This window comes from Nicotiana tabacum, chromosome 22 (genome assembly GCF_000715075.1).
Source record: "Nicotiana tabacum cultivar K326 chromosome 22, ASM71507v2, whole genome shotgun sequence".
Taxonomy (NCBI): Eukaryota; Viridiplantae; Streptophyta; class Magnoliopsida; order Solanales; family Solanaceae; genus Nicotiana; species Nicotiana tabacum.
This window is the reverse complement of record NC_134101.1, coordinates 185,039,028-185,062,154: the sequence shown is the minus strand read 5'-3', so window position 1 is coordinate 185,062,154 and position 23,127 is coordinate 185,039,028. Positions and strand designations below refer to the sequence as shown.

At 37.7% G+C, this 23,127-nt stretch overlaps 1 long non-coding RNA gene across 1 annotated transcript; it reads right to left on the bottom strand.

The window, feature by feature from the left end:
- Positions 1 to 6,630: 6,630 nt before the first annotated feature.
- On the bottom strand, positions 6,631 to 7,395 carry LOC142176603 (uncharacterized). The gene is made up of 2 exons (XR_012705291.1): positions 7,143 to 7,395; positions 6,631 to 7,061 (listed from the first exon to the last, which is right to left on the bottom strand). It is a non-coding gene; the product is annotated as an uncharacterized LOC142176603 (long non-coding RNA).
- Between the last annotated feature and the right edge of the window lie 15,732 nt (positions 7,396 to 23,127).

The following is a 23,127-nucleotide window of genomic DNA, read 5'->3' as shown; positions in this document are numbered from 1 at the left end:
AACCATGATCCATCAACAGAAATATGCAAAAGAGTTGATTAAGAAGTTTAAAATGGATGAATCAAAAGAAATAGACACACCCATTGCAATAGCTACTAAATTAGACATAGATGAACCCGGTTCATTTGTTGATCAGAAGTTGTATAGGGGAATGATTGCTTCACTTTTGTATCTTACTACTAGCAGACCTGACATAAATTTCAGTGTAGGGCTTTGTGCTTGTTTTCAGGCAAATCCTAAGGAATCTCACTTGATTGTTGTCAAGAGGATACTGATATTTTTGAAAGCCACTACTGATATTTGCCTTTGGTACCCTAAAGGTAGTAACTTTAATCTAGTAGGATATGCTGATACTGACTATGCAGGTTTCCTTGTGGATAGGAAAAGCACCTCAGGAATGGCTCATTTTCTTGGTTCATGCCTGGTATCATGGGCCACTAAAAAGCAGAATTCAGTGGCCTTATCTACTGCTGAGGTTGAATATGTTGATGTTGCCTCTTGTTGTGCTCAACTACTGTGGATCAAACAGCAGCTGATAGATTTTGGCATTGAAGTTTGTTGCATCCCTGTCTATTGTGATAACACTAGTGCTATAAGCATGACAAAGAACCCAGTTCATAATAAGAGGACTAATCACATAGATGTTATACATCACTTCTTAAGGGACAACTATGAGAAAGGATTGATTACCATAGAATTCTGTGCTACTGATAAACAAATTGCTGATATCTTTACCAAAGCACTGAGTAGAGAAAGCTTTGAAAGGAATAGGTTAGAATTAGAGATTATTAAGATCACCTAATGGGACCAGGTCAGAATGCACAATGAAAAAAATGAAAAAAATGAATGAAAAAAAAATTTGGCTAGGAAATCTGGAATTTGTGTAAATACCTAGATTAATTTTTACTCAGTTTCATACTGTAAATAGTATACTACTGTGACATGTGTTTATATGACTCACTAATATCTAACAAAATTTTCTCTATTATGGTAATTTGAGGCATGATCAAGAGAATTCTAAATGAAGAACCTGGTTTATCAGTATTGGTCATCTGAAAAACGAGGTATGTTATTTATACTCTGCACAATTAGAAATATAAATATTTAAATCATGAGCAGAGTCCTACCTATGTTCAAACTTATTAGAAAATCCCATCCATTTATTTTTTGAACCAGTTCCGTCTTTACTAGAGTTCTTGCCACATAAAATGCCATCTAGGGAAGCTTATCTGTTCATCCAACCTCCAATTTCAGGTTGATTAGACCTCTAATTGACTGCTAAAAGCTACCGTTAGTCATTAAATAGGTCTCTCTTTAAATACCCATCATTACCTTCTGCCACCCTCACTATTCCAAACCATCAAAAATCTATTTCACTCTCAATTGTTCTCTCTTCCAAAAGCTTAACTCATAAATTCTCTCAAGAAGTCGGTTACAATGTCTAATCCTCAAGATAATCCAAGCATTCCTCCACCACCCTCCCCTTCTGGTTCCTCCACACCACCTCCACCCAGCACAACCACTCAGCCTAGGAGAAGGCGAATAAAAATGCTTGCTCGGAAAACGGTGGCAACTGGTGCTCTTTCAAAGAAATTGAATGAAAAGTTGAAGTCAAGCCAAGCCCAAGATTCTGAGAACTTAGACGATTCGTTCAAATCTACTAGTGAGGAAGAAGGAACCGGGTCTTCTGACTTTGAGAAAGCTCAAAACTGCTCTTCTAAGGTAAGTTCTGTTTTGACTGAAAATTTAGAAAATAGGTTTGTTTTGGTTAGGTCTGTCAGGAATGTGGAATTGACTGAATTGGGAAGAAGAGGAGGTAAAAAGAAAAATGAAAAAGAAAAAGAGAGAGAGGGTGTATGTGTTGATGTGAGGGGAAAATGGAAAGGAGTGGCTGGTTCTTCACCCACTTCTAAATTGATGGTACCAGCTATCTGTGGGGTTGAACATGCAACTGTGAAAGAAAGTGGCAAGAAGACATGGGGAAGTGGTTCAGGGGAGGTTGCTGAAAGGTTGGTTAATCTAAGTTCACAGGCAGATGAACCTGGTTCATCTATTGAGGAGACCCTAGAAGACCTTCTGAAGAAAGTAGGTGCCAGTTATGATCCAAAGGAAAGGAGAACTCCAACACCAAAAGCCCCAGTGCTACAAAATCTTCCAAGAAACGAAAGGCTTCGTCCCCAACAACTACTAAAATTCCCTTGCCAAAGGGAAGAGACACAAGAAGTAGGGTGAAACAGAGTGAGAGTGAACTACAAAAGGCTTTGGATGAAAGTAAGAAGAAGATGATGGATAAAGGAAAAGGTCACGTCGCAGAGTCCTCTAAAGCTATTGATGTTGAGGAGATGGAATAGGTCCATTAGGAGGACCATACGATAACGGAGGTTCAGACCCCCAAGCCCAAAAAGATGAGGACTTCTTCTAAGAAGTCTTCATCTGTGTCTAAGGCTGTTGAACCTTCATTGGCCAAGAGGACAAGATCTGCAATGAAAAACAAACAAGTTAGAGTTTCTGAAGATGAAGAATGGAGTGGTGAAGAAGAAAGTGAGTCTGATGGTGAACCAGACAAGTTGATCAAGTTTTGCAAAAGAAAGATTTTGAAGGGAAGATTGTTGAAAGACTTAGTGGAACCAGGAATGGTTCATTTGGTTGATGCCCTAGATATTCAGGGATGGAAGGACATGGTCCTTCAGATGGATGAAAGGCTAGCCAGGAATGAGATCATTGAATTCATGGCAAATACTGAGGTCAAAGATGGTAGAGTCACCAGCCAAGTAAAAGGAGTTCAAGTGACCTTTGATGCAGAGAAGCTGGGAAAGATTCTTGACATCCCTACTGAGGGATATGATGACTACACTAGGCAAAGATGGCCAAGTCTGCATTCCCTTCCTCCTGCCCTTGAAATTACTAGGAGATTCTGTGATGTTGAAGAAGTGAATGAGGCCAAGTTTTTTCATAAGAGTGAAATGAAGCCACATCACAAACTCCTCTTTGAGTTTGTCAACAAGTGCCTACTGCCCAGGCAGGAAAGAAGGCATATTGCTAACTATATGGACTTAGTTCTGATGGAGTGCCTTGAAAGTGGAAGGCAAATCAACTGGCCTGCATTCATCATCAAGCTACTGGACAAGGTTATCAATGGATCCAAGGCCCATGCCACTCCCTATGGATTTATTCTGACTACTATTCTAGATCGATGCAAGGTGCCTCTGAAGAAATGGGAAATGGCCACAAGAAAGGACTACTTTGGAATTAATACTCTGATTGTTGTGACTATCTGGTCAATGCCATTCCAAATGAACCCGGTTCATCTAAGAAGATACCTATCAACAGTAAAGTAAGGGATTTAGTTCAGAAAAGTGAGGCCAAGGATGCTGAGATAGCTAGGTTGAAGGCTCGCTTAACAGAGGTTGAAACTGAGAGGGATGCTCTCAGAACTGAGCTTACCAAGGAAAAGGAGAAGAATGATGGGATTCTTCACAATATGATGAATCATCTCCAAGCCCAAAACCAACCCTCTAGCTCCCCCAAGCCTTAGGAATTCTAGACTTTATCTCCTGAACTTGTCTAGTACCATCAGTGACCCAGATTAGGGATTTCTCTTTCTTTTTGTTCATGTTTTGAATATTTTTGCTTTCTGTTTGTGGATTGTGGTAGCAACATATCTTCTATCAATGATATCTACTATTTTTGCTCTTGTTGACTGTTACTATTTCCTTAATAGTTTAAATATGTTTGCCTGATCACTGATGATTAATCCATGATTGCACTTGCAGTTGACCCAGTGGCCATGAGTAATTATTAAAATCTGAGACTCATACTTTGTTTATGCAACTTTTCGATGATGCCAAAAGGGGGAAGAGATATTGTGCTTTACATATTCTGAATATGTGATGTTTATAACCTAATTAACCTGGCCCTTGATGATAAGTGAATTTTTCTAAACTTTGTATTGATGAATAAGCTGAGTTCTTACACGGCCTAAGTGAGTGAAAAGCACAGAGTTTGTCACCATAACAAAGGGGAAATTTGTTGGCCCAAGTAAATGTGAAGTTTTGAAGGTTGACAAAAGAATTTAGACATGGACCAGGTCCATCCTGTGAAGCACAGTCGTGATCAACCCAAACACGTGAGATGCACATGAAGGAGATAAATCTAACTTATCAGAAGTAATATCTCTTGATCATGATCGAAAAAATTGCATATTGGATAAGGAGAAAGACTCCTTACATAAAGAGAACACAGTTTAGGAAAAGGATAAAGTTAGAGTATGAGATCAACTAGAACTCTTCCACCATGGAAGAGTACCATCTGTATCCTAGTCAATCTCTAATTACTAACCCCTTAAATATCAGTGTTGTTCTCTTTTACAGGTAATGCACATAAGCAGAAGTTAAACGTGAATTGAGAGCAAAATAGCAAGGCAATTTTGCAAGCAATTTATGTGTGATTCAAGCGTGCAATCCTGAAGCTACTTGAACCAGTTAGAAGAACCAATTCCAAATGTCTATCTTTTACTTTAGTTCAATTGTAGTACGCGATTTTACATTGTACCTTTCAGCTTTTATAAAAGCAATTATATTAGGTACTTAGAGTTTTCAAGTTAGAGTTAACTTGAAGTTGTTGCAGCAGTTGAGGTTGTGTGTCACAACGGGATTAGAGTTAATCCTAGGTTCACAAAAGAGTTTTTGTAAATGCAGTTTTTGGCTCAGTGATTTTAGTGGAGAGTTTGGAAAAATCCTACTGGAAGGTAGGTCGTGTTTTTTTCACCTTTTGAGCCAGGTGTTTTCCACGTAAAAATCTCTGTGTTCTTTATTTTCTATACTTATTATTTCGCAACAGTAGTAGTTGGAACACATAGAAGAACCAGGTCCTTCTATAATCAAGTTAAGCGAAAATTGGGTACCACACAAATCACCCCTTTTATGTGGTATTGAAGTCTAAAATATCAAGAACGGTTAAAATTTGAGTCTAATTCAACAATTATTTTACACTATGTAAGCAGTAAGCTTGTTTACATTTTTGGTAAATGCTTCTCGTAATCGAGAGACAGACTTTGTCCCTTTTCTATAATTTTAGATGCAGCCCATCTTGGCAGGTAGCAGCAGTGAGAGGAGATGATATGAAGTATCATTAAAATGGTGAGTTTTGTATACCTAGGCAGCTAGGCTTGACCATGCTACACAGAAATTTTGAGGAATGAAAAGGAATCTAGAAATGTTTTTCTGTATTGACACGAGTTGAAAGACGCACCATGGATTTGATAGTTGGTCATGTTCCGCTGCACCCAAAGTCATGCCATGCAAAATGACTTTTTTCTATCTGTTTGCTTCATCTTTGTGTATGAAATTCACTAATCCCGTTAATTTGAATTTATGTAAAATAGATTCGCTAAAGAGGTAAAACGCTTCCTATCAAAAAACTTTCTATTTTCATGTCTGGTGCATGCAAAATGCATATGATCGTACCAACTTGGCTTTTCTTGCTATATTGTCCTCTCGTAGCTACTAGAATTCTTGGAAATAAGGTCGAGCATATCCATTTTTGCTCCTATTGGCCGTGACAATTCACAAATGGGCGCATCAGTCACTTTCTCTACGTACGCTAGGAAATCAAATGAAACGAATGAAAACAGGGTTTTAATTTGGGGGCAAGATCCTACATTTCCTACATCTTCTGCTATAAACAAATGCTTACAAATATTGCCCCATGTGACCTATTCGAAACCAGATTCGAATTTTTGGGACCACTTCCATGTGCCACTTGCAGTTCTTTCTTTTCTTGCTTCTTCTAAACCCTTCCAAGGTTCCCCTTCCCCACCTTTTTCCCCCCTTAGGCCAAAACCCCTTGATACATCACACTCGTGCTACTTTTAAGGTTTATGTAGTAGTTTTGTTAACTTCTACTAGCTTGCCCAAAAAATAAAGGACTCGTTTTGCCATAAATTTTGTCAAAATAAATTTGGGTTTTATTTGATAAACACATGTTTGGTCATAGAATTGGCCTACATTAGTACATTTTGGCAAAATCCCAAATCTCAAAACCAACTCAATAACTGGTTTTGAGCCAAATTATTTACAAACACTAATAATATACATGTTTTTCCAAAATAAATTTGGGAAATATGTTTTGAAAACTGATGTTCAAACACATTTTTATCTTCAAACCAAACTTCACCCAAATCAGTTTTTTCAAAACAAATTTGGGAATTTATGGTCAAACACTAGCAAAATATTATAACAGATTTTGCCGCCGGTATGAGTTTGCTTATATTATCTGTCAATAAAAGAGTAGAATTGCAGTAGGCTAACAGCAAGCATAAAAATATGTTGAATTCTCACCATATAAAAGTCTAAGAATGAGGCAGAATTGTTGTATACAAGATATTCCGACAGTTTGACTCAATTAGATATGCGTCTTCTCCATCTCTTTTAATCTAGAAAGAAAGAACAAAAGAATAGGAGAGAAATATCATATACCATTGCTCATTACTTGGAGGATATTTTTTATACTAGCGCAACTTATTTTTATACTGCACTTGCATGTCATTTACTTCAGCCTTTCTGAGCCCAAAGGTATCTCTGCAAGTCTGCAACTGGCGCAGTAACAAATACATATATACAAATATAGAAGTGGAAAAACGAACATGCAAAAATCTCTTTCCATTTGAAGAAAAAGGCATAATTCAAATAAAAAACTTTGATTCAATAACATTCACCCAACCATAATTAGACTATAGGCAGTAGACAAAAGACTCGACATAAACCAAAATTCAAGCAACCCAATCTCAAAAAGAACATTGAAACTCTCACAAGACCAGAAATGGTAAATTGAGAAAATTTCAAAAGGGTCTTTTTGGAAGGCTGCTGGCTCCTGACAAAACAGAATTAGCGGTGACAAACGCACTTGTAATGATAAGGGCTATTAATTGGGTCATTTCCCTCCACTGGGACTTGCTCTGCTCTACACTTGTACTTGCATCCTCTGCATTCATTGTAAGTGCACGTTGGTGCCACTGATCCTATCATCAACCTTCTTGAATTCTTTTTCACCCATCTTTTTCCCTTTTTCACAAACATTACAATTGAAGTCACACTTGAAGAAAAAAAACAGAAAAGAAAAAAGAAAAAGAATGTCTTTCCTACCTCATACGTAAAAGCTTGATAGGCCCTTTGAGAATGAGGAATTATGGCTTGAATTCTTGACCCTGTGGCAATGGAAGAAAGTAAGATGAAGAGCAAGTAATGGAGGAGTAAGAGTAGTCTAATCCTGGCCATTGTGGACACAAAATGGGGATAAGTTTTAGTATTGTGAGGGAGAAACAAAATGGCAGTCAAATATTTATGAAAAGATATGATAGTACGAAAAAGGGGAAGGATGATAAAAAAGATTGTGGCTGAATTATGACCATAAGAGATAGACTGACTACTTATTCAGTACTGTCAATTGTGAAGAGCAAAACCAATTGAGGTCCCCAACTGACAAAATTCCCAACTCAAAAACACAAATTAGTTGTACAAAAAGAGAGAAAGGATATTTATGTTTTGCGAATACAGTAATATCATCCTTCTAAATTGAAGTTGCGGCCTCAATATTTCAATTTTAGCTTACATCAACATTCAATGTGTTTAGTTTTTTTAAAAAAGTAAATGTGGAGGTGCAATGAGTCTACTTTTTTTCATGCTAGTTTTAGTTGTGATATGCCGATTTTTAAAATTTGTGACCTTAAACAAGTCAAAAAGGGTCCAGACTATTTGTGTGGTTATAAAAACTTCTCGTTAAGGGTAGAAATATAAGTTTAAGTTAAATTATTACCAAATTTAGAAAGGGGTCATTCTTTTTTAAACAGACCAAAAAGGAAATAAGTTCACGTAAACTGGAAGAGAGAGTAAAAATTATCATCTCAATCGTATATATACTTATGGTTGGACTTGAAGTTTAAGTAAAAAGGAAATAGGTTCACGTAAACCGGAAAAGAGAGTAAAAATTATCATCTCAGTCGCATATATACTTATGGTTTTGGACTTGAAGTTTTAACTAATACTCCCTCCGGTTCACAATAAATGTCCAATTTGCTTTTAACACGCCCATTAAGAAAATACTAAATTCTATACAAAAATACATACTATGACTAAACTACCTCTAATTAAATATTTAATGTGAGGAGTAAGAAAACTTTTTAGAGATATGTACATAGGGGTTATTTTGTAAAAACAAATTGAATTCTTTCTTGATTGCATAACTGAACACTTATTTTAAACCAAAATGAAAAGGCAAATTAATCACTTATTGTCACTAACATTCTTTGCGAAGAAAAAAGAAAACGACTTTTTTGTTTGGTATGTCTCAAAAGTGTCCAAAAGTAGGGTTTGGTGTTGGCTCCACAGGGTAGCAAAAGGTCTCACCCACCAACAAAAAGCATTAAGGGCTTTCTTCCAAGTTCCAAGCATATGAAATCCTTTATTCTATCCAATTAATGAAGCCTTAGAAGTCTGTAGAAATTATGAAACACATGTTAAAGCTCACAGAATCTCTCGTTAGTCGTTCTACTTGGGCTCACTGGAGACTGCGGGCATAATTCCCAGTTTACTGCTGACATTAGTAAACATTCATCAACCGTCCCCATTGCGAATACAGAAGTCCACTCATTGGAAATGGAGTAATTTTTAAGAATATTTGACAATTATTTTGCACAATGTGCAAGTAAATTTTGGACACACATTTGGTAGTTTGCTTCATTTAATCTTCATTACACTCACTGAAGTTTAAGATTATTATGCATATAAGATAGGAAAAATGGTCCAGTTTGATTTCATACGGTTCGAAATTTATCAACTCTTCCATCTATTAGATTTACTTATGGCCGAATTTTATAAACCCCTTCCATTATGGAAAAATCTCGTTTTTATCCTTCACACACTAATGGAGATTTAATGTTTGAGTAATTTAAAATCATAGTCAAATGTCAATTGTTAATTTGGAAACTTTTTCTGCGATGAATTTGGGTACTAGGAGTTATCTACCCATTTCACGATAAAACTCTATTTATAGTAATGAAAAATACAAGAAACGGATATACATGAACCAAGAGTCTAAGGAAAGACAAAACTGAGCTATATCAAATAATACAGGACAAATTTGGACCCGCAACCCTATTTTGTTTTTGTTATTCAATGTTATAAAATAGCTTAACACTAGTATATTCACCGAACAATAATTTTTCATCCGCCGACCCACACCATTTAACTTCTTCTTTGGAGAATTGATAGGTTATGTGTCCTGATATGTTTTGATGAGATCTAACACTTAGGGGTCATTTGGTAGGGTGTATAATAATAGTGCAGAATAAGGTGTATTAGTATTGTATGGGTTAGTAATGCAAGCATTAGTTATGCAGATATTATTTCTTATCTAATGTTTGGTGTGTTGTATAAAAATTATAATGCATTGCATATTTTTTTTTTAAAATAGTTATTTACAAAAATGTCCCCCATATTCTCTAGCTTTAAGGGACGTTAAGAACAATTTTGTCTTTAACCATACTAATGCATACATTAATAGCCTTGGTATTACTAATGCTATGTTTTTTTATGCATTACTTATGCATAGGATAAGACCAAAATATGATATACACATGTTAAAAAAAATGTATCAAACAAAGTATCATATAGTAATGCATAGAGCTAATGCTTGCATTATTTTTTCTAATACCTCCTACCAAACGACCCCTTAATGATAAGAACCATATGGGAAACCTGTTTCACATCCTCAAAGTGCTCAAGAACAACAAGTCTCAAGTCGGGGACATGTTTCAACAATTCAGAATCAAAGAAACGACAGAAGGAACAGATGGACATCAGTTCCCTTGCTGACTGTACCAAGTCAATTCCCTAAAGCTGTAAAGTTGCTGCAACTAATCCTCCGCAGACACGCAACAAGGCAAATAGTACAGCAGTCACTTTATTGGGAATGCCTTTGCACCAAATATGCTTTCATCATCCAAGTGACATCATTTGGGTGATATTAACATGAAGGAAAGGAAAAACTACACACTTGCACATTCCAGAATTAACCAATCTCTCTTTCAAGTGTGTGGCGATCTTGCAAGTGGCTTTCAGGGTTTCAAGAATAGAGAACAACATAACGAAGGATCAGTTTCTTACATTGAGTCATTATATGTCCTTAGTTGTGTTGCATCTTTGTTAAAGCGATTTACTTGTAATTTCTACTTAGCTTAGCTAGAAGCATTGTGTAGGAAATCTTTTGTAAAACCATAAACCTTGTGTTTGTGTCTTGGCTAAAGTTAGCGGAATTGTAAGCTTTGTAATAGAGTTATTACAAAGGATCTTGTAATAGAGTTATTACAAGTGAGTAAGGGATTTAATTCCTAGGTCTGAAGTTTGCTCAGTAGTGAAGTTGAAATCCTATGAGTGTAGGTCATAGTTTTTAATCCCGTGAGCTGGGAATTGTTCATGTAAAACTCCATTGTGTTATTTACTAACTAATGTGTGTGTGTTCTGTGGGAACTAATAAACAACCAGGTTCTCTATATAGTTTGATAGACCCTTATTTTCTATCAATTGGTATCAAGGCAGGTTCTTTCTATCAGGATAACACCTAAAAAAGATCCTCATTGGCTACTCCACCAAACTTTGAAGAAGGTTACTCTGCAAATATTTTGTCCTCAACAGTGGCAAGAAAGCACTGGAAAAATTTGATGCCAAAAGTGATGAAGGAATCTTTCTTATCTGTTCATGACAAAGCAAAACTTACAAGGTGTACAACAAAAGAATTCAATGTGTTGAGGCAAGCATACACGTGATCTTTGATGAATCACACCACTTATTTGGAAAAGATTCACATTATAAGGTTGATCAAGATGGAGTGCTATCAAATTTTCCTAGTGAAGTTATTGATATAGAAAATGGGAAGGCTAACATGGTGAGCCAAGTCAAGGAATCAAACAAAAATAGTGCAGTTGAATCTCCAGCTGATGTAAAGGACCCTGATCCCCCAATCACAATAACTGAAGCAGAGAACAAAATTGTTGATGTTGTGCAAAGAGCCCCAGATGCTGAGCTAAGAAGCGAGACTCATGTCAACAATGGAACACGTTCAGAAGGACCTAGATCTTCTCATAATGAGATTCAGGTGTCTAGATGGAAGTACAAAAGTTCACACCCTCTTCAAAACGTGATCACTCTTTTGACTCAGGGATTCAAACTAGATCAAAGTCAAAGAAGCGCACTTGCCTTTTTAGCCTTTCTATCTCAAATTGAGCCTAAAAATATCAAGAAAGCATTGAAAGATGCTAACTGGATTACTGCTATGCAAGATGAACTCCATCGATTTGAGAGGAATATCGTATAGCACCTCGTTCCTCGACCCTCTAGTAGAACTGTTATAGGAACTAGGTGGGTGTTCTAAATCAAACTTGATGAGTTTAGTAACACAGCAAGGAATATGGCAAGGTTAGTAGTTCAAGGCTACAATCAAGAAGAAGGGATCGACTACTATGAAACGTTTGCTCCAGTCATTTGCATGGAAGCCATCAGAATCCTCATTGCCTTTGCATCTCATATGTAATTGAAATTGTTCCAAATGGATGTCAAGAGTGTACTTCTAAATGGACATCTAAAAAAAGAAGTCTTTGTCAAACAACCACCTGGCTTTGAATGTCATGAGTATCCTTAGCATGTACTCAAACTTGACAAGGCTTTATATGGGCTGAAGCAGGCTCCTCGTGCATGGTATGAAAGGTTTTCTAATATTCCTCCTTGAAAATGGCTTTACAAGAGAAAAAATCGACAACACCTTATTTCTGAAGAAACGAGTAAGGAACCTACTCATTGTGCAAGTCTATGTTGACGACATCATTTTTGGTGCAACAAATGATTCTCTTTGTGAAGAGTTTGCAAAGCTCATAGGAAGTGAGTTTGAATTGAACATGATGGGGGAATTGAAATTCTTCTTAGGTCTGCAAGTCAAGAAAACTCCAAAGGGCACAATGATAAGTCAGGAGAAGTACAGGGAAGACCTTCTGAAGAGATTTGAGATGGAAAGTTCAAAGATCATTGATACTCCTATTGCCACTACTACTCTTCTCGACATGGATGAACCTGGTTCTCCTGTAAACGAAACCATGTACAGAGGTATCATTAGTTCACTCTTATATCTCACAGCAAGCAGACTAAACATCGTATTCAGTGTGGAATTATGTGCTAGGTTTCAATCTAGTCCAAAGGAATCACATTTGAAGGATGCCAAGAGAATTCTAAGGTATCTAAAAGGAACATAGGACCTGGTTCTTTACTACCCTTCAGGAGACAATTTCGACTTGATTGGGTATGCTGATGCTGATTATGCTGGTTATCTTGTGGATAGAAAAAGGACTTCTGGCATAGCACATTTTCTGGAATCGTGTTTGATTTCATAGGGTACAAGGATACAAAACTCCGTGGCTCTTTCAACTGCAAAAGCTGAGTATGTGGCAGCTACCTCTTGCTGTGCTTAATTGCTGTGGATCAAGCAACATTTGGAGGACTTTGGTGTCTTTTCTAATTGTGTGCATTACTGTATGATAACACTAGTGCTCTCAACTTGACAAAAACTCCAGTTCAACACAAAAGAATAATGCACATTGACGTCCGACATCATTTTCTCAGAGATAATATTGAAAAGGTCTTATCTGCATGAAGTTCTGCAAGACAAAAGACCAAACAGCAGATATCTTCACCAAAGCATTGAGTAGAGAGCACTTTAAAAAGAGTTGATTGGCACTGGGGTTGATAAAACCAAGCCGAGCACCTGGTCCCTCAATGGCTGTCTATGAAAGAATGAATATGTAAAACAACTCAAAAGTGTTTTCTAGCAAGTTCTAACTCGTTTCTATACCGTTACATGTAGATATGCATGGCAATCACAGAGCAAACAAGAAGCTAGTGTCAATGCATATTGGTAAAAGGATGAGGCTTACATTTTCAAAACTTAGTTAGGGAACCTAATTCCCTTGACTCATGTTAATAGTTCCTTTTTACTCTCATGCACATCTTTAATGGTTGTGAAAGTGCCACATCATTAAAATTTAGGTTTCTTTTTCATCTCTATTTAGAACCCAAATGTCGTACCCGTTACAAAATGACCCATCTACCCAGAATATCAATACCCATTCCTAACCGGTCCCTCACCCTCCTTAAATAAACCCAAACATTGTCTCTATCATTACTACTCACATTAAAATCCAAAAATCCCATTTTTCTTTCAAAACCCAAATACTATTTTTCTTATTTAATTCCCAAAGCATATATCCACCATGTATGAGAATCTAGAAGCCTCAAACGTTCCTAGTGTGGTACCCACTGTATCTTCATCTCGCGAAGCACAGGCGACAGAGTCTACGTCCCCCTATACCAACCCAGTCCAAACCCTATACAAGATTCCCAACCACCTACTGCTTTTTCTCCATCCCAATCAAGTTCTAGTTCTCATCGGAGTCGCAAAACACCAACCCAAGGAGGTTTGTGGCTGTGGCCTCTCCTTCCGCCTCGCTAGAAGAAATGGCTGAGGGAGAAATAGTAGAGGGAAAAAATCAGGAAATCTCTAGTCTGCAAGTAGAAGATAACTTTGAGGCGCAATAGAGTGTGGCTTGTAGTGGTGAAGACTCAGCACTAATTACTCCAAGCTTTGATTTGAATGTAGCTAGCCCTATAGGTAATATTCCTCTTATGTCCTCTGAATCTACTTTGGTGTTAAATCAACAAGAAGCCCTAGAGAATATGTTGTTAATAGTTGTTGAGGGAAGTTTGGTTGGTGGTTATGAAGGTGTTACTAAGACCATGGGATCTCTGAGGGAATGTGATAGTCTTCAGGTAGAGGGTAGGGAACTATTGCCCCTTGAAAATCTGGAACCTAAGAGTACTACTGGGGAACCACATGAGGGACTCGATCTCTCAGCCCAAGAGGAGCCATTTGCTCCTTCTTAGGATGAAACCTCCTGCTCTTCAAGAGAGCCCCAGGTCATTACTGATCCCGCTCCCACTCCTCAATCGATGCTGAGCCATTAACCATCATTATTCCTGAGATGAGATCTCTTTCGGAGGAAGAGAATGACGAAAGTGAGGAAGATTATGATAATATATATGTTGCTAGTTTTATTGCTGCTAGGAGTAGAAAGGAAACTCCCAAAGATCCCACTCTTAAAAGACCTACTACTAGACTGCAAAAGAAGGAAGCACTTGAGTCAGTTCTTAAGAAAAATAAAGATGAAAAGAAGAAGAGAAGGTTGGTGAAGGGTGGGAAACTGGTGAATAAAGAAGAAGTGCCTCTAGCACTAGTTTTTATGTTGATGAAGAGGAGAATGAGGAACCTGGTTCAGTAATTCATAAGTCCTCTAAGAAACCTGCAGTTCCAAAACTAAGGAGAGAGACATCTATGAAAAATGTTGAGGTGGAAGAGTCTGGTGAGAGGGTGTCTGAGAAGTATGGTGAAAAGGTGTCTAGAAAGTCTGGTGAAAACGGGTTAGAGAAGTCTAGTGAGAAACTGTCTAGAAAATCTATAGAGAAAGGGAAAAGTGTGAGAAAGTATGTGAAAGGAAAGGGTAGTGTCAATAAGGAACCTGGTTCCTCCAAGAAAGCTAAGGTGGGTGCGGCCAAGGATGAAGGAAGAGAAAACCTGATAAAATAGAAGGTGCTGTAGGGGCAAAACATTTGCCCCTGATATTCTTGACATGAATGGGATACGCCAACTGATTGAGCTTTATGATTTTCAGCAGTGAACACACTTGTTCACAAATGAGAGTCATAAGGTGTACGAGGAAGAAATGTGTAGTTTCTACATAGACATGTTCACAGTGAAAGGAGATAACATCTGTCTAAAGGTGAATAGTGTCGACTTTATGATGGACGAGGTTGTGTTAGTAACTATCTTGGGAGTGCCTTTTGGGGGAATATCATCCATTGAGGGGACCTATTCTCCAAACTTCAGAAATGCCCTTTTGAAGGATGATATTGTACATCACGGGGAACGGGTACACAAGAAGGCCCTCCTTCCAGCGTAACAACTGTTGTTTAATATGCTGAACAAGGTTTTTCTCCCACGCGTAGAAAGAAGCTCCATTACGTCACGAGCATACATGTTCCTCATGGAAGCACTGGATGCCTACTCCACTATCAATGTGCAGGGTATCATGATCGAGTACATGAAAAAAGTGGCAGACTTTAAGGATGGTAATCACGGGTTTCCCTATGGGTTCTTACTCACTAAGGTATTTAATTTCTTCAAAGTCCCTTTGGGAAAAGGTACGGTGAGCACTCGCAAGCAAACCTTCTCCAAGAAAACCTTAGAAGATGTGAGTGCATCGATAAGAAAGGAGAGGTTGGCAACAATTCCACTATCTCTCAACCGATTGAGGCTCAGAATGTTGCCAATAAAGTGATAAGGAAGTTGAAGGCACGAAATGTTATTCTTGAGGGACAGCTTAGTCAGGCCCAGGAGGCACCTATTTCCAACAGTACACAAAGCACAGAGGTTGCTCGTATGACCAAGGAAAATATTGATCTTAGGAAACAGGTTGAGGACCTGAAGGAGAGGCTGCTCAACGAGTAAGGGTCATCAAATGCTCGAATGTACATCCTCCTTAGAACCCTTGCCTCTTCATCTCTGCCTCCCCCATTCAGTGCTCCTTAAAGCAGTTTCCCTTCCTAGTGTCCAGTTCAAAGTTGTTTATCCTCTGTTTTGGTCCCATGTTTTGCTGTGATTAGTGGCTGATACTTTTTATGTTATTTTATTTTGTGGATGGTTATGTAACAAATGGTACTACTAATTCTGCTCCCTCTTTTATCCAATTAATGAATATCACATCCTTTTACTATGCTTGCTTTGCTCTATTTTTAGTCGTGTTTGTGTGCACACATGTGGCATGAGTTAACCATGCTAGACTTCTTTTTGCTTATTACTTGTGACTAATCTTTTTATGATGCCAAAAGGAAAAAAATTAATTGAGTGGGAACGAGAGGGGGAACAAGTTAAGGGGGAATACAGGAAATATGTATCATACTCTGGTTCTCAAGGGGAACATCAATTACAAGTTTGTCATCAATGGGGGAAATTGATAGGTTATGTGTCCTGTTATATTTTTATGATCTAACAAACTTAATGATAAAAACCAGATGGGGAACCTGTTCCACATCCTCAAAGTGCTCAAGAACAACAAGTCTCAATTCGGGGACATGTTTCAAGTCAACTTCCCATAGCTGTAAAGTTGCTGCAATTGTTCCTTTGCACACATGTAACAAGGCAAATAGTGTAGCAGACACTTTATTGGGAATGCCCTTGTACCAAATACACTTGCATGATCTAAGTGACATCACTTGGGTGATATTAACATGAAGGAAAGGAAAAACTACACACTTGCACATTCCAGAATTAATCAAGCTCTCTCTAAAGTGTGTGGCGATCTTGCAAGTGACTTTCAGGGTTTCAAGAACAAAGAATAACATAACAAAGGACTAGTTTCCTATATTGAGTCATTATATGTTGTTGTGTTGCACCTTTGTTAAAGTGATTTACTTGTAATTCCTACTTAGCTTAACTAAAAGCATTGTGTAAAAAATCTTTGGTAAAAACATAAATCTTGCGTTTGTGTCTTGGCTAGAGTTAGTCGAGTTGTAAGCTTTGTAATAGAGTAATTACAAAGGAGTTTGTAATAGAGTTATTACAAGTGAGTGAGAGATTAAAAGTTTAATTCCTAGGTTATAATAGTTTGTAATCTGAAGTTTGCTCAGTAGTGATGTTGAAATCCTACGAGTGTAGGTCGTGATTTTTAATCTCGTAAGCTGGGAGTTTTCCACGTAAAACTCTTGCGTTTGTGTCTTGGCTAGAGTTAGTCGAGTTGTAAGCTTTGTAATAGAGTTATTACAAAGGAGTTTGTAATAGAGTTATTACAAGTGAGTGAGAGATTAAAAGTTTAATTCCTAGGTTATAATAGTTTGTAATCTGAAGTTTGCTCAGTAGTGATGTTGAAATCCTACGAGTGTAGGTCGTGATTTTTAATCTCGTAAGCTGGGAGTTTTCCACGTAAAACTCTTGCGTTTGTGTCTTGGCTAGAGTTAGTCGAGTTGTAAGCTTTGTAATAGAGTTATTACAAAGGAGTTTGTAATAGAGTTATTACAAGTGAGTGAGAGATTAAAAGTTTAATTCCTAGGTTATAATAGTTTGTAATCTGAAGTTTGCTCAGTAGTGATGTTGAAATCCTACGAGTATAGGTCGTGGTTTTTAATCTCGTAAGCTGGGAGTTTTCCACGTAAAACTCAATTGTATTATTTACTTACTGTTGCGTGTGTGTTCTGTGGGAACTAACAGAGAACCAGGTTTTCCATATAATTTAATGGACCCTTAGTTTGTATCAAGAATGGATTACCACTATCAGTTACAGCAGGTAGAATTGAGAAAGAAACAGAAGGGGAAATGAAAATGTAAATAGAAATGGAAGTAGCAGCCTAGCAGGTATATAATATAAACTTTACAGGCGTGGAAGTAAGGTCGTGCTAACAAAAACCCAACCTCGCAACTGACAAGCGTGGCAAACTGGCAAGGTCAAGGCGTGCTTATTAAACTATGCCCACATACTATTTGTAGAAATAGCCAAAACAGGCATATATGTCGGTACTCGCTACTCTTTTTTCAAATTATTCACACACTCAGCGTATGATGTTGACGGCGAAATGCTACGCTAAGGCTTGCTCGATAGCTCCACATCATGTGAAGTGTGAACGTCTTTGGCATCTCAAATTGAATTGGTGGTGTAATTAAGAGGAGTGTCTTTATCTACCCACAACGTAATGATTGTAGATTCCTAACATATCGTCGGGTGTTAGCCTGTATGGGGACCCTGTGCGGGGAGAAGCTCGATCACTCATGCTCCCCCTATCCATAAGACATTTTCTTTTTCCTTTCTCGTTCTCATCCCCCTTCAATCTCAAATATTAGGCATTTTGATAAATTGTACTCCATCCGTTTCAAAATGAATAAACATTATACTATTTGGAATTTTTTTTAACCACACTTTTTTGCAAATAGTTTTTAAAAATTTTGAATAGCTATTCATGGTACTTTCTTATATAGTTTCTAAATATATAAATATTAGTTCAAATAACTTAAAGAACTTATGTCCGAGTTCATATCTCAAATTAGTCAATTTGACCTTCGTACTTCAAAAAGTTCAAACAAATTGAAATGGATGGACCATTTGTTTCTCTATTTAAAGAAATGATAAATCATTTATTATTCTTTTCCGAATCTACCATACTATTTCAATCAGAAGAGTGCCTATTAAGTGAGATATTTAACAAAACATAATAATTTAGATATACCTTTATTATAAGGTTATTAGTCTTTGTTAAGAAGGTGCAAGAACCTCAAAGACCGGAGAATATGAAACAAAGGTAGTAATGAATTGTGAGTAGGAATGGTCATAGACTCATAGTACGTACTAGGAGAGACAGAATTTTAATTTGGCTCTACATACTTGCCACTTTTAAAAACTACTAATATTATTTTCCATTTTGATCGTGCTACTTCAAGAAGGCATATAATACTTAATTACTCAGTTGTGGAAGAGCTAAGATTTTAGTCAAATATATTATGATTAATACTAGTAGTAATAATTTTCTTATAAATCTGTTAAAACGTTAAACAATATATAAGAAGGACCGAAGCCTAAAAGGAAATCGACTTAACCGAAGTAGAACAAATTAAACAGAAGAAATTAAAATCTCCACTTGTTGTAGGGCGAGATTTCAAATATCTCCAACTTGAGTGCCCAAAAACATACATAAACTTAACTTGTTGGAGGACGAGAATTCAATATCCCAGCCTTCAGACTATGGCCGTCCAACGGGACGGGTCGGCCGGACCCACCTCGGTCCCGACCCAATCTTCTCACCGTGAAAGGTTGCGACGGCACTTGGTCTCTACGACTAGGTATGCCTAGTATTTGCGGATTAACAACGAAAATGAAAACATAACTCTAACCACTAATAGCCCAGTAATGAAACAACGATAGAAATGTCGCTTGGCATATACAAAAGCAACCTCCAAAAAAATACATACAGAATCTTCCCAAGATCCGGAACATCATAAGTCACAAGCTTCTAAGAATTTACTAACTGTTCTATACATTAGTATTTAGAAGTAGTAGAGGAAGAACTACACAAAAGATAAAGGGGGACTCCTAGGTCTGCGGACGCGACAGATTTGAAGTCCCCGTAACAAAAGCAGGTGCACAACTAATAGCAAGGCTGGAATAATGTACCAGGATCTGCACACGAAAAACATGTGCAGAAGAGTAGCATGAGTACACCACAATTAGGGGTGTTCAAAACCGATCCGAAGCCGAAAACCGAACCGAACCGAAGCTTAATGGCTTACCGGTAACGGCTTAACGGCTTAAAGGACGAGGAACAGATTGAAATTTTTTTATTAACGGCTTATTGGTTTGGGGGCGGATTATTCAATTTTCTTAACGGATAATCCGTTAACCCGTTAAGAATATATATATATATATATATATATATATATATATATATATAATTTATTCTTATTTATATATATTAAATATAAAGAAACAAAAACCCTTGAACTTGAATTATAAAAACCAAACCCGTCTTTGTCTCTATAGTCTATACTCTATAGTCTATTCTCTAAGTTGGAAAATTTTAGTGTGCTGGCAGGACAAAATGCTCAACATATTTAGTTGCAGAAGGCTATTCTTGCACTTTTTCCTTTTGCCCAACGACTTAAGTCGAATAAACGTTGATTTTGGAAGGATACTGTGATTGGGCTTGTAAGTATCTCTACCTTTGGTGAAAGATGTGGATTACTAGTTTAACTGCTTGACTGTGGTCTTGGTGGCTATCATTTAACGGTTACAAATTAGATGAGTTTGAGCAGCAGTTGTTGGATCTTAAATGTTGGTGATTTCAGAATAGACACTCCGTGTTGTTCGTTAAGTTTGTAGAGAAGGTGAGTCAGTCCTACTGCGTTGAGTGATTAGTTCCCACATTGTAGTTAAGCCTAAGATGTTTTCATGTTGACATTTTATTTTTGGTATCTAATGAGATTGGTTCTTTAGCTTAGTTGGACATGTATACTGTTGGTACAATTACCTAGAAGGAACTATTATTTTGAAGTAAGTTGCTTTGAAGTGAACCAAAAGATGAAAATTGCTGGATAAACATTTGAGATTTGAATGACTTCAGTACGGCAGTACCTAGTTGAGGATAATTTCGATTTGTGAATATGTATGCTAGGCTGATAAACTGTCCGATAACCGCCCGATAAGAGCTAAACCGATACCTATCCGTCCAATATCTTATCGGGTGGCTAACGGATTAATACATTTGAAAATCTATAACCGTTAAGCCAAATCGTTAAGAGCAAATAACCGCCCAATCTGCCCAATAAGCAGCCCTAACCACAATGGTACCCAGTAAGTGCCAAGCCTGACCTCGGTCGACTAGTGACGAGATCAGGTCAGGCCCACAGGTTTATAATAAATAAAGCAGGAGAATGTACAGTATAATAAAAGACTGGAATGAAACAAAAGAAAATAAAACAATGATAGAAATACAGTACACAAGGATAAACAACAGGGGATCTCCCAAGATACCATCTCGTAGTCCCAAAATAAATGAGTAAAGAGATTTTCCGAGGTACCGCCTCGTAGTCTCAAAAGTAAATATACATGGAGAACTCTCGAGGAACCGCCTCATAGTCTAAAAATTAAATATGCAGGGAGAACTTGCAAGGAACCGCCTCGTAGTCTTAAAAGTAAACGTGTAGGGAGATCTGCCGAGGAACCGCCTCGTAGTTTCAAAAGTAAATATGCAGGAGATCTCCCGAGCTACAGTCCCGTAGTCCCAAAGGAAATACGTAGCTCGAACATAAATGAAGATAACAGATACAACAAGAAAACCTAAAATTTAGACTAAGTACAAGTCAAGAAAGAAGCAGGATCCGCTAAACATGCTGCAAGAGTACAAACAAGAAATTAAGATACGTAGGCATGCTATTCCAGGCTAACAGGATAACTACACATGCTAGTATACTCAAATAAGATGAAAAAACAGGTAATTTGTCAGTAAAAATCAGGTTTTTCAATAAATAGCCCGTGTACGCACTCGTCACCTCGCGTGATCTAGGCCTACCCTACACTACTATTAAGTAGCGAGAGAGGGTCGAAGCAACTTTTACCCGATTTAGGGTCGGGATCGATTTTCACAGAGAGCTAGATGTTGGAGTCGAGTATCTATCTAGTTTAAAGTTGGGTATGTGTTCCAAATTACACTTCTAAACATTTTTGGGTTTTTTTGTTTTACTTCTATTTTTATCAAACTACAATGGTAAATGAAACTAGAATAGGCTAAGACTAAAATGTTGCGGGTTGTTCAAATGGATTAAAAGGCACTAGGGTAGTAACTTTCGCCTAGGTGGTCAATTGATGGATACTTGAGTCTAAGGCATGATTGACATGTTTGGGGAGTATGATATAACCATTGCACGATTTTACCCACTCTACACCTCTCGGCGGTTCAAGTGATTTTGCCCGAAATGACTTTCTCAAGACCAATTGAGTATGCAATTTTGCACAAGCAATTAAGATTCAAGTCGGGTATTACTCTCTCGAGGTTTAACCCTTTAATTGGTGCTATCAATCTCTAGAGTACGCCCCAATTCCTTGTTGGACCAATTTCAGAGACTCAAGCTCTCTTTCTCAAGAAGAGCTCAAGTCAACTAAACACAAACTAGTGTTTGCAACCACTAATTCAGCAATTAAACATGAAATTAGCCCAAATATCAAATACCCATAGTCAATCTGGTCCTAAAACACAAGACCCATCAATTACCCACACTAGATTTGAGCCACAACCCTAGCTTATGGGTTTAGCTACTCATAATTAAAGAAGAAAAGCAAGAAATAGATGAAGAAAAACTCATAGTAATTAATTACTAAGATGAACAAGAAGATTCAATGTTGAAATGTAGATAAAATTGCCCAAAATAGCTAAAATATTCGAACCCACAAGCGCAACTCTCAGCAAAAACTATCTGATACCCTAAAAATGGGAAAAGAAGCTATTTATACTAAGCTAAAAAATTTGGACAAAAATATCCCTGTGGGGCTAGTGCGGACTGCACAAATATGGTGTGCGGCCGCACTAAAGCTCTGAACTTGAAAATCCATGTCTCTGAACTCTAGCAATACGAACCGCACAGAGTGGACTGCGGCCGCGGAGGCTTCTAGTGCGGTCTACATAAAATGGAGTGCGGACCGCATTGGCTTGAAACTCGGAATCTGGCAACTCTCTGATTCTTCTTACTGCGGACCACACTAAATCGAGTGCAGCCACATCTATCCCAGCGCGGACCGCACAAAACCTAGTGCGGCCGCATTGCTTGTTAGCATAGAAATCAACCTCTCTGAACCTCCTTGTGTGGACCGCACAGAATGGTGTGCGGCCGCATTGAGCCTGTTTTGCCTGAGCTTTGTCTTGTCTTGGTACTTGTGCAAGTTTCACTCCTTTTTGAGCTGATCTTTGACATGTTGTCACTTTGTTGATCAAACCTGCATTCAAGCACAACTTGTGAGACTTTTGGGACTATTTTGTACAAATTCTTAATCAAAACATAAGCAAGAAGGAGTATAAAAGGTATCAAACTCCCTAGTTATTAATTCCCCCAAACTTAAGCTTTTGCTTGTCCTCAAGCAAACAAAATAAAACCCACCCCTTAAGAGAACATCCAAGAAAATTTCGGCTGTTCTAAAGTGACCTCATCTAGCATCATTGGGACTAACCATTGCCCTCAATACAAATGAATCATTAACAACATTTACTCTTTGAAATACCATGGATTAAGTGCGACACAAGAGCATCAAGAGTAGACTCAACACATCAAAGAACTCTTTCTATTACTTTGGTCATTGTGGAACCCAAACTCACACATCCTCACACTCTCCCTTAGCAAACCTCACCTTTAGAATAGTGGCACTCAGAATGAGGTTATTGGAAATCCACTCATCTCTCTCAAGAAAAAGTCACAAGTCCGGCTCTAAGTACCATAAGCTTGCCCCTT